This window comes from Rhinolophus ferrumequinum, chromosome 11 (genome assembly GCF_004115265.2).
Source record: "Rhinolophus ferrumequinum isolate MPI-CBG mRhiFer1 chromosome 11, mRhiFer1_v1.p, whole genome shotgun sequence".
In the NCBI taxonomy this organism is placed as follows: Eukaryota; Metazoa; Chordata; class Mammalia; order Chiroptera; family Rhinolophidae; genus Rhinolophus; species Rhinolophus ferrumequinum.
The window spans coordinates 39,238,132-39,251,519 of NC_046294.1; positions in this window are offsets into that span (position 1 = coordinate 39,238,132).

Here is a 13,388-nt window from a genome sequence, read left to right on the forward strand (position 1 = left end):
CAGGGTCTCTCATGAGGTTGCACTCAAGATGTTGGCTGGAACTACGGTCATCTGAAGGCTGGACTGGGACTGTCGGATCTGATCCAAGCTCTTGCTCATGATTTTTGGCAGAAGGCCTCAGGTCCTCTCCCTGTGGGCCAATCCAAAGGGTAACCTGTGTGTCCTATAGAATGGCATCTGGCTTCCCCAAAAATAATTGATCCAAAAGAGAGAAAAAGGAAGACATCACATTTATTTTTTAGTCTCCAAAGTCACATGCCATCACTTCTGCCATATTGAAGGGAGTCACTAAGTCCAGCCCACACTCAAGTAGAGGGGAATAAAGCACCACCTGTTCTAGGGAGGAGGACTGAAAAATTTCAGGACGTATTTTAAAACCTCTACACTCCCTTTGACCCTTTCAGGCCTGGGATGGCGATGGCTTCCCATTGTTGCTAGTCTTGAATACCTCAATATACACGAATTTCCTAAACCCTTGCCTACATCTCTATGAATAATCCCTTCATTAAATTATCTGTAGCTAAACCCATTTGAGCATAATTCTGCTTCCAGGATTTTAATACAATATACTTTAGGAGGAGGGTGAGCACAGTTATATAGTAGGAGATTTTCATGGGTATATATATATATATATATATATATATATATGCAATTATTTATGTATATCATTATTATATATTATATATAAGTATATAAAACATATAATTATTCCTTATAATTATTATGTAGTTTATATAGTATATGTAATTATTTATGTATTTTACAGAGAGACAGAGAATTTTTTGTTTATCCCTAAATAAACTATTCAAAAATAAAACAAATAAATATGTCAGAATGGCTGCTGGTACTTAGTACCGTTTCTCTCTTGTACCCCTTCTATGCTGTCTCTACATTGCAGGGGTTGGAAACCTGAGAACTGTATTTCCCCAAATCCTTTGCAGGCAGGGTTCTGATTCATAGCCCATTATGAGATGCACTTACCAGTACTGCGAGTTTAAAATGCAGGAGGGAAACGTATGCTATAATTTCTCCTCCTACAGAGCAGTGGCCACAGGGCCTGTCATGCAGGGCGGCCTGTGGGGCCTCTGGTCCCGCTCCCCACAAAAGAACGCAGGATATGGTGAGGCCAAAAAGGAACACCCATGGAGCCACAGGTAGGGGAGTCATACCACTATAGTCTCACTGGATGCTGGATTCACAGGACGTGCGACCTGCTGTCCACTTTTCTGCCAACCGACCGACTCTCCGACTTCCCTCAACTCTCCTCCCGACTCCACTCCCCAATGCAGCCACGGCAGTTATATTAGTGGCCAATGGCTAACTGGCTACAGCTGACGGCCAACTAACCACAACCGATGGCCATCGGTACTGACTACCCGAGTCAGCCCCCCCCCATGTGAGGCCGAGAGCCTGGAAACTGCTCTCTGGGGCTCTGTCCCCACAGGGCCTTTCCTTCTAAAGACACCCGCCTTGGTGCTGCAGGCAATTGTGACCATTGGCAGTAGTTGGTTGCTTGCCGTTGCAGATTGGAGAGACAGCAGCTTCTCAATTTCTGAAAGCCAGCAGGAAGCTGAGTGCTGTCAGCGATCTTACCTGACCTTTGCTTTTCTGCATTTTCCAATGGGTTTTGTGTGTGTGTGTTTGTTTGTTTTTCCCAATGGTTTTTAAACATACGGTTCCTGGTCCTAAATTATTTCTACCTAAAATATCCAGAGTACTTAATTTTCCAACTCCTGAGTAATACAATAATTAGAAGGACATAAAAAGCCTACACATACAATGATTTATTTATTTTTTTCCTATAGCAAAAGATCTATTTTGAGACTGCCAATTTTTTTTTAGCATGACATTCTCTAAAATTTTTAAAATTATTTCTGTATTTATGATATACTGGCCTAAATCTTAATTTTATTTGCTTTTTCACTCTTTTTAAAAATTAGATTTGCCAAGGGTTTTGCTTTTATTTTCAGGATCAGTCCTTCGACTTGTATGCCATGCAAGTTACAAGTACATTTAGCTGCATGCATCAAAACATGAAGCGAACAGTGGCTTCAACAAATAGGCACTGGTTTTTCTAACATAATAATTATTATGTTATTCTAACATAATAATGAGCTTTGAGGTAGACGGTTGCTAGTGTTGTTCAACTACTCAATAGTGCCATCAGATCCAGACTCATTCCGTTCTTCAGATTCACTGTCCCTCCTCATGTTTATGGCTTCCTGGTCACAAGATGGTTATTATGAGGTCAGACATCAGAGGGACATTCAAGACAGAAAATATGGCCGGGGAAGGGGAAGAGGGAAAGCACTGAATCAGCTCTGTCTGTACCCCTTTCTACCATTAAAGCAAGAGTGGTCCAAGAAGCCCCCTCAGTCATCTCCCATTGATGTCTCAGTGATAAGATTTACTTCACATGGCCACTTCTAATTACAAGGTGTTCTGGAAAGTTAATTATTTCACTTTCCACTTTCCACAGAAGAGAAAATGAAGTTAGTCTTGAAAATCATCCCACAGTCTTCACCACCTCTTAATTCCATGGTTTCTACCTGTTTTTTTATTTGTCTTGCTGTTTATTTTCTAAGTTCTTTAGTCAAATAAGGAAGTTTATTTATTTTGTTTTGTTGTTAAATAACAAGATCACTTTATGCTATAAATTTGCTCATGAGACTTGCTTTGACAATATCCCATGAGTTTCAACGTACTGTATTCTCACTGCAATTTTCTAAATAACCTATAATCACACCATGATCTCCTCTATTAATGATAGTTTTTTGTTTGTTTGTTTGTTTAGGAGAATGTTTTTCATTTCCATGAGGTTGAGGGCTTCATTCTTAATTTTTTTTCTGATTTCTAGATTTACTGCCTTTTAAGCAGAGAATGTAGTCGTTACAATCTCTACTTTTTGAGATTTATTGACGTTTTCTTTGTGGTCTAGTATATGATCTGGTTTTGTAAATGTTTCTCAAACACTTTAATAGAAGGTATATTTTCATTTATGATATTATTTATTATAATGTGTGTGTATTGTTCAAATTCTCTATAACCCCAATTTTGGGGTTCTTTTTTTTTTTTTTTTTTTGGTCCTAATTGTCTGCAGAAGTCACCCAAGTAATTGTACAACTATCATTTTCTTCTCCTTTTTTTAAATTTATTTTTTTAAGGAGGGTGCAGCTCACAGTGGCCCATGCGGGGATCGAACCAGCAACCAACCTTGGTATTATTATCAGCACCACGCTCTAACCAACTGAGCTAACCAGCCACCCCTTCTTCTTATGTTTTTAATCATTTCTTTTCCAGTTTGATGCTTTATAATTTAGCACTTACATTTTAGGACAATACACTTTGTTCACACTGGAACTTGTAGAGTTACAGCTGCCTGGATTTCTGATAGGAAGAATTTATATTTCTGAACTGGCCACACAATGAAAGAGAGACTAGGTAAAGGACATGGATTTTAATCTCAGCATTGTTACTTACTAATAATAGTAAGCTTTATGGCCTTGGACAAGATAGTTAGCCTCTCTGTGCCTCAGTTTCCTCATCTGTAAAATGGGAAAAATAATATTTCCTAATTCATAGAGATGTTGAGAGGGTTAAATTATTTATTTTTATATTTTTTATTTAAAGTTTATTGGAGTGCCAATTGTTAGCAAAGTTACATAAATTTAAGGTGTACAATTCTGTAATATCTGTAACAATTCTGTACAATTCTATATATCACATTGTGTGTTCACCACCCAGGGTCAGTTCTCTTTCCATCACCATATATTGGATCCCCTTTACCCTTATCTACTTCCCTCTCCCCCCTTTCCCTCTGACAACTACTAAACTATTGTCTGTGTCTGTGAGTTTTTGTTTCTTCACTTATTTGTCTTGTTCTTTGTTGTTTTCAGTTTTATATACCACATATCAGTGAAATCATATGGTTCTCTACTTTTTCTGTCTGACTTACTTCACTTAGCATTATAATCTGAAGATCCATCCATCTCACACCAGTTAGAATGGCTATCATCAACAAGATAAATAATAACAAGTGTTGGAGAGGCTGTACAGAAAAAGGCACCATCATACACTGTTGGTGGGAATGCAGAGTGGTGCAGCCACTACGGAAAGCAGTGTGGAGATTCCCCCAAAAATTAAAAATAGAATTATGATATGACCCAGCAATCCCTCTCTTGGGTATCTACTCAAAAAATCTGAAAACATTTATCGGTAAAGATATATATGTACTTCCGTGTTCATTGAAGCTTTATTTACAGTAACTAAGACATGGAAACAATCAAAGTGCCTTTCGATAGATGATTGGATAAAGATGTTGTGGTACATATACACAGTGGAATACTATTCTGCCATAAGAAAAGATGAAATAGTGCCATTTGCGACAACATGGATGGATCTTGAGATTATAATGCTAAACGAAATAAATCAGATAAATGATTTGTTTTATGCAAAATGCTGAGAGTAGCACTCGATAGGTGTTGTTAAAATAATCAAAGAAGGAGGCCTTACACTGAGGTGGCTCTAATGCCTTGGTAACCTAAGAAAACTGAAACCTAAGCCAGAGAGTCAATTACCATAAATGCCTAAAGGGTAAGAACCAATCACAAACAGCCAACGAGTGGTTCCCAGACAATGCAACAGCTCCAGCTCTAGTCAATCAAATAATTTCCTGTTTTGCTTCTGCATCTTCTCTGTAAAACACTCGCTACTAGTTTCTGTCAGTAGATCACTCTTAACCACTTCTGGTTTGGTACTGCCAATTCCAATTGACTTTCTCTCGAATAAAATCTTAAAATGTTTGTCGTGTGGGAGACCCTGCTCGCTGCGCCATTTGTCGCACAGGGCGGCCTGTGGGGTCTCTGCTCCCGCTCCCCACATAAGAACGCAGGACAAGGTGAGGCCAAAAAGGAAGACCCACGGAGCCATAGGTAGGGGAGTCACACCACTATATTCTCTCTCTGGCGGCTGGGTTGGAGACACAGGAAACAGGAGCCACACTATTCGCAACCCTCACTGCTCCCCTTGCAGGCTCAGCCACCATCTTCTTGCCAGCCCCCCATTTTGCTGCTAGCGTAGCCACAGCAGTTATATTAGTGGCCAGTGGCTCACTGGTTACAGCTGACGGCCAACTAGCCACGGCTGAAGGCCATCCAATCACAGTTGATGGCCATTTACTAGCTAAGCCAGCCCTTTCTATGTGAGGCTGACAGCCTGGAAACTGCTCTCTGGGGCTCTGTCCCCACAATGTTCAATGTGCTTCAGTTTATCTTTTAACAATGTTAACTATTTTTATTACCATTTTTGTCTTCAGTTTAGCAGATACTCTGTTTCTAATATTAGAGCAAGAGTGGGACAGAATATGTATTCTTGGGCCTTTTCTTGGCATTAAAGTTGGTGTGAATTAGTCCCAGATTCAAGCAGTTTGTCAGTCCTAGTCTACAGTATTTCAAATGCATTTCTGACATTTTCTCTGTCTTCATAGACTTTTACTGGGGGTTGGAAGAACTTGTATCAAGGATTACTAGCCTGCCGCCTTTTAAATCAGTGTCTAATTTTTAAAATAAACTGCTTCAATGTAATTCAAGTTAGGCGGTGACTAATGCTATAATTCAATTGCCACAAAGAAATAACCATTAACGTACTTTTCAGTCCTGGCTGGGCACTTGCGTAAAAGACTTTGGTGAAATATTTCTGAGAATCGTTTTGTTCTTATCAGGCATTCATTCAAGAATTTAGGTCCTTTTTTTCATATGTCATGAATTTCAACACTATCTTTTGAATCATATCGGATCTACTCTGTAAAACCAATCAGAGAAATAGCTTTAAAATAGCCCCTGCTCCAATGAGAGCTCTCTTTTAAAAACAATAAGCCTGACAGGCCTCATGAATTTTAAATTGGGTATAGACTGCAAAGAAGCATGCATCCATTAGCCCAAATGACCTCTGGATAACCCAGACCAGAGAAGAATAGGCCATAAATTGAAGAAGACGCTAATTCTGGCTGGGACTTGGTGATCCTATCAGCCCAGGAGTGAAGACAGCCATCGTGCATGAGGTGGGAATTGTTTTCACATAAAAGTCCACCTCCAATAATGGAAACAGCACTTGAGTGGGCATCAGAAGATAGGGGTGTAGTCTTGATTTCAAAATGTATACATTAAGCCACTTAACTTTCCAGAGTCTCAATTCTCTTTTTTATAAAATGAGGGTAATATCGTGGCCATGCCTTCCACAAACACTATCTTATCCTGCTGTCACAAACTTCATGGTTAGCGGATGGACAGTAGAGCAAAGTGGGCAAACTGTGGAGATTTGGGATTTGAATACCAGCTCCACCCATTTCTTAACTCTGTAATTTTGAGCAAATTATTTGCATTCTTGGTGCCTCCATTTTCTATCTATAAAATGGGAGGCGATAATAGTATCTACAACATAGGGTGTTTTGAGGATTAAATGAAATAATGTATATCAAGCTCTTAGCCCAGTTCCTAAGCACCCAATAAAAGGTCTATACCTCAAATGTGACTGGTTCCCCTTGGGCACCCTTAGTAGTTTGCCACATCCTCCTGATATCCTCCCTTCTTCCCCAAAAATCCAGCTCCAAAGGATTGACAAATAATGTTGATATTAATGAAGATTTCATGGAGATTCAACACAAGGAGTAAACTAATAACAACAACTAATTTGTCTGATTCTTAGTATGTTTTAGGCATGGTGCTGAATATTTTCCATGGGTGATCTAATTTCATTCCATACAATACAGCAACATTGAAGCCAACTTTCTCTTGGATATTTTAATTTCTTTTCTATAGAGCCTCTTCCCTTTAGAGAAAGAACCACTTTCTGTGGAGTCTCTTTCTTCGGTCCTCTTTTTGTCACGGCACCAAAAATTCCCTTTACTGAACCAATTCAGTTTTCCCGTCAAGTTGCACACCACATTCAGTAAAACCAAGGAGAGATTGTCAGACTGACTGCTATTCTTCCCTAATTTATGATGCTCAGGGACATCTGGTTTATCCCACTGTGCCTCCTATTAGGGGCCTAGGAGCAGTGGTCCTCATTACCCCATTCAGTCAGGAAGAATGTCTAGATTAAAGTCTTGCTCCTCATTTTGTCTCCTGGGCCTGATGTAATGCCTGGTGCGTAGGTCATTGGTAAATATTTATAGAATAAACAAATGTATGATCAAACTAAGGTAACAGAGTCAGAGTGAACCAATGTTTAACAACGGCCGTGACAATGACTTGTGGGGTACTGATTGAGAAAATCTGGGAAATTTTCCTGAAGACAGGATTTGACCTTGAAGGCTGAATGGGATATTAATAGGCAGAGACTAGGGACAGGAACATTTCAAATAAAAGGAGGTGTATAATAGCAGAGAAACAAAAGAATATATGGTTTGTTTGGTGTAGAGGAATCATTTGAACAGTCTGTGTCATGGAGGTTCAGTGCTTGAAGCTCAGAGGTGGCTACATCTTCAGGGAGGCCAGACAGGGCATAGTCAGGGCGGGGCTGGGAAGCTTGTGGAAGCCAGCTCAAAGGAAGAGACTTAAACACCTTGTTCGGGCATTTGGTTTTATTTGTAGGCAGCAGGGAAATCTACCACTGAGAGTTTATGAGGAGGAGACTGGCTTGCTTAGATGTGTCCTTTAAAAAGATGACTGCTGAGGATAGTTTCGGGGGTGGGCAGAGACTGGAAACAAGGATGGTAGAGCACACAGGGGAACATCTCCCTTCCACCTCCTCAAGGAAAGGTTTTCTCGACTGGTACTTCTGCTCCCAACAAGTCTGGAAATATTTGTCATGTGAAATAGGATTGTGTCTTCCCTGTTCTTTGTAAGTACTTTTTATACAGGTCATAGAGAGGACATTAATTAACATAGAAAACATATCGTATTAAATCTTCTAATCAAGTCTTACAAGTCTGTTCTAATTGGGGTGGGTGGGGAGAGTATATTCATAAATCCCAAGACTGGGAAAGAAAAGGGAGGAGAAAAGCATTCTTCAGATCGTGGGAGTTTCTCCAGTGCTCTGTACAGAGCTGCCACTTGTTCCTAGCAGGTGCTTGTATTATTCATTCTTTGACAGTCCCTAATACATTCCTAGAACATGCAGAATTCAATAAAGCATCTCTGTTACTTTGTGGTGCCAACCTCTCCTTCGGAAGCTCTTGGCCCCCATCATGTGTCTACTCATAGCCACCATCTTGTTTTCCTCCACAATTACGTTTTATTTACCATGGCTCTACACAAATTTACATCTCTGGCTAAATTATGACCATGCAATTTTCCCCCCACTCTCACTGCAATTTAAAAAATTATTTCATGCCCATTTGAATGTGTGTGACAAAAGCCTCAAGAGTGGAAGGTAGGAGGGGATCTACATTAAGACACAAAATAGGAATAGTGCCTATAGCAATTTGAGACTGCTTGGTTATGGAGAAAACAGATCAGGAAATAGTCGAAAATTATATACATTTTCTAGCTTGGGTCCTGGAAGAATGGTGATATTATTTGTTAGAAATAGTACAGTATCTGCTTTACTGCACTTTGTAGATACTGCAATTTCATCAACATTGAGGCAAAATCCTCCACCAACAGAAAGATTATAAATTCCTGAAGCTTCAGATGATGGTTAGTATTTTTTTTTAGCAATAAAGTCTGTTTAATTAAGGCATGTACATTGGTTTTTTAGGCATAATGATATTTCACCCTTTATAGGCTACAATAAAGTGTCACCATAACTTTTATATACAGTGGGAAACCAAAACAATTGCGTGACTCATTTTATTCTGATATTCACTGTCTTGCTGTGATCTGGAACCGAACTCACAATGTCTCCAAGGTATACCTGGAGTGGGATTTGAGGTGCTATTATTTAGTATCTAGCCAGAAAAATAGGGTCTACCACAATCACTTCCCAAACCATAGCCTCCACCGTGAAGTTACCAAAAGAGAAGACACACACACACACACACACACACACACACGACAAATCAAAGAATCGACTAAAGGAGGTAATGAAGTCTGCCCAATTTTGCTGCTCCTTCTTCCCTCAAAGCCCAAACTTAAATTTCAGCTCTGACCACACTGATCATATGGAAGAAGCTAAAAAGAGACAGAGAGTACAAGACAACCAGGCCCATCAGTGGCCCTTGCTGCTTTAGACATGTAGAAAGAAGAGACAGATAGTCAGACCCACTTAGTTGGAGAAGGCCTGGGTCAGCAAATTACTCTTGCCATATGGAGGAAGAAAAACAAAAGAGAAATTCTCACCGACATAGTTACTTTTAAAGTAGAGGTTGGCAAACTACACAGCATGGGCCAAATACGGCCCATTACTTGTTTTCATATGACCTACAAGCTAATAGTTTTTACATGTTTAAATGGTTGGGAAAACATTAAAAGAATAATATTTCATGATTAGTGAAAATTATGTAAAATTTGAATTTATTTTCTTCCCCTCTTCTTCTGCCTCCCCTCGTCTGATTCAAGCTGTTGTTTCTCAGTCTAGTTGTATAGGACACAGCTCCCTGGCCTATCCGCCTTGCACACTGCAGCTTATTGGCTGCTCACAGCAGCCCAGCTCCAGGGAGAGCTGTTGTTCACAATCTTAGCTGTAGAGGGCGCAGCTCACTGGCCCATGTGGGAATCGAATTGGTGACCTCGGTGTTAGGAGCACGGGGCTCCAACCATCTGAGCCACCAGGCTGCCCCCAAAATTTGAATTTCAATGTCCATACTTAAAGTTTTATTAGAATACAGCCCATCTTTTACCTATTGTTCATGCCTGCTTTTAGTTTCAACAGAGAAGGTATGGCCCACAGAGACAAAAGTAGTAACTATCTTTACAGAAAAAGTTTGCCAGCCCCCGTCTGAAAGCTTGGTGATGTCACCTAAGTATATAGGGCCTGATTAGATTTTTAAAATCTGACCCATTCCTGTCAATTTATCTTCTCTGGGAGAAGCAAGGATGAACTTGGGAAGAAGAGCGAGGAGCTTTGACTCCTTCTTTAAAGACAATTGTGTACTGGGCGAGGAGCACAGGAAGAGCAGCAGGTTTGAGGAGGGAGATAGCACATTTAGTTTGAGGGGTTTGGGGACCTCCAGGAGTTGACTGGACTGATATCTCAGGAAACAGAGGTGGAGATCATGGATTTTAAGACATGTCTACAGAGCGAATGGTGAAGTCATGGATGAGATTTCCCAGGGAGAACAGAGATGGATAAGAAGCGAGCTGGCTAGGCTTGCCAGATAAAATATTTATTTATTTTCTAAATCTGGCAACCCAGTTGGGAACAGAACTTTGAAATTGGAAGTTTGAATAGAAAAGGAAGAGGCAACAAAGGAAACAGAAAAGTGAAAGTCAGAGGAGTAGGAGCCGTTTGTGACCTTGGAGAGGGCCGTTTGATTGGAATGGTGGGGGCAGGAGACAGGAGATTGAAAAGAGAGAGAAACCATGAATACAGATTGTCCTTCCAGAAGTATACTTGTGCTGCCAAGGCCCAGAGGATGGCAGGTCGAGGGAAGATACGGGGCTAATAGCCGCGTTTGGGGTAATAGAGGCTATGTGAGCCTGTCTGTTGGTGAAGGTGGAGGAGACAGTGGGAGGTGGTTGAAGATGTGAAGAAATTATGGTGTCGCTGTTGTTACATGAGGCTGGGTTGCTGCTCACACAGGTGTGTTCTCCTCACCACCGTCATGACTCCTACCACACTCACTACCACAGAGGACAATGGTAATTCAATCACTGGCAAAAATAACAAAGCCTTGAAGCTGTACTGCCTTAGAAACTGTATGTCATCAGAGCTTATAATGTCCTCTGAAGTGATTGGGTTTATGTTTTTTAATTCCTCACAACTAGACCTAACTGGCTAATCAGGCATGTACCACTCCAGCAGTCACTTTAAGCAACACTCGGTAGAAATTTTGCCCAGGTGGATAATAATAATAGTAGTAGTAATAATAATAATAATAATAATGAGAAGGAGGAGGAGAATAATGATAGCAGACACTTATAATAGCACTTACTTAGTAGCCACACTGTTCTAAGTAGTGGAAGGTGTGTGTTTATCCACATGTGAAAATAGCTGACTGGCACCTTCTTGGTGATAATAATAATAATGGTAGTAGTAGCCAACATGAGTTGATGTCTTATGTATCAGACACTATGGAACACATTTTATTTGCATGATGATGGAATGATACTTGATGGAGCAAACCTGCTGCAAAAATAGGAGGGAATTAAAAACACACGTCAAAAAAAAAAGAACCAGGTGAAGAGGATTAGTTCTGGACAAAAGTAGAGATACCTAGGGGCGACTAGATGGCTGAGTTGGTTAGAGCGCGAGTTCTGAACAACAGGGTTGCCGGTTCGATTCCCACATGGGATGGTGGGCTGCGCCCCCTGTAACTAAGATTGAAAATGGCAACTAGACTTGGAACTGAGTTGCACCCTCCAAAACTAGACTGAAGGATAATGACTTGACTTGGATGGGCCCTGGAAAAACATACTGTTCCCCAATATCCTCCCCCCAAAAAAAGTAGAGATACCTGTTCCTCTGTGACAGGAGTGGAAGAAAAAAGGGTGAGCACAGACACACCATGGTGTGTCAATAGAGAGGAGAGAGGAGGGGCAGAGTGTCGTGCTTACTTAGTAGCTTCATGTCTCAGGGAATAAGGAGGTTCTCTCACCTGCTCTGAGTAAGGGGGCTCCCACATTAGATAAAACTCTGGAACACTACTATATGCTAAGGCAGAAATTACTGAAGATAGCTGATGTGTTTTGGTCCTCTAGACTTTAGCTGTAAATAAGGAATAATCACATAGACCGAAGGAAGAAATCTCTGGTTCTCAGTAACATATTACAGGGTGAGGCAGCCACCACTCCTGCATTCAGAGTTAGCACCCAGATTCCCCGTGATACATTCCGTTTCCTCCGCAAACAATGCCTGCATCCTCAGGTCAGTCTTGGCTTCTCATCTGGCCTCATTTCCCTTTGACCCATTCCAACCTCCTAAAACTTGGGGCCTTAAGGTTGGATCCACTCAGCCTTGGAGAGGAGCAACATGAGAATGTGACCAGACTCCCTTGCTGGGTACCTGAAATCTCTGATCTCTCTCTCTCATGCACATCATGAAGTCCCAGCTTGAGACATGTGTGCTCAGTGGCAAAAGCAGCCCAGGGCAAGGCAGACCCAGCCTTTCCTTAGGAACAAACTGATGCCACTGAAATCCATCCTTAGATCATGTTCTTTTAGTTGGGAAGCTATCATTCATTCATAACTTTGAGAAGATAATTTCACCAAGCTAGTGAGAGACAACTTGATGAATAACTGTTTATTTTCAAAGGAGATATATTTCACGCACTGGCTGCATAATGGGGTCAGGAACACAGCACGCTGTCACCATGTTTTCTATGTCATTTAGCCTCCTGGCAGGGTTCTACATGGAAAATGGAAAATCTCCTTATGACAGATAATACAATATCCTTGGCCTTGCTCAGAAGCCGTATGTCGGAGGCAAGCTTTGTATCTTAACATCATTTGTCAAACAGTACCTGTCAGTCCTGTTTTGTTGCTGCTTCACCTCAGGCTCTGCCCCACCACAGGTCCCAACACAGAACAGTTGTGAGGCAGGTGGTCGATAATCAACCTTAGCCCTCTTCCTGATGGACCTAAAAGAAGGGAAGTTACGACTGCTGAGTACCTGCACTGGTCCCCATGTTGTTCTCACTGCAGATCAGAGCCAGGACCTAGAATCAACCCCCTCAATGCTCAGAGGTCCTGAGAAAACTGAGGCCATTACATACAATAAAGGCACGTAAATAATGAATTCAAATTTAGAAACTAGCATAATGTCAATAACTAACATTCATTGAGTGCTTACTATGTGCCTGCTAATGATCCGTGCAAAAACTTACAGATAGATAATATCATTATCCTTTTTATAGATGAGGAAATTAGGGAACTAGCTTCAAAGTCATTCAGCCAGAATTCAAACGTGGGGAGTGTGAGACCAGGATGTAAGTGCTTTACCAGGAAGCGCGTTCATCCCTGTAGTGGATGCTGTGTTGTGCTGACCAGATCCTGCACACCCAGGACTGAAACACCCACTGCCCCTGCTGAGAGGTGTCATGCCTCACCAAAGTTATACCACCCATCCAATGGCCAGGCGATGTGGGAGTATAAAGGCCCAGCGTCTTGCCCCAATTCAAGACGCCTCTGAAGGGCTCTCCAAGATTCAGAGCTCTCCGAGACTCGGTTGTGATCTTTGGCTGTGATTCCACTGCAGTTCATCTTCTAGATCTTCCCAGTCCTGCTTTTCTCCCTTGCCCACAGGTCTTACTACCAAGAGTACACCCCGATACATTTCTTACACAGATCTCC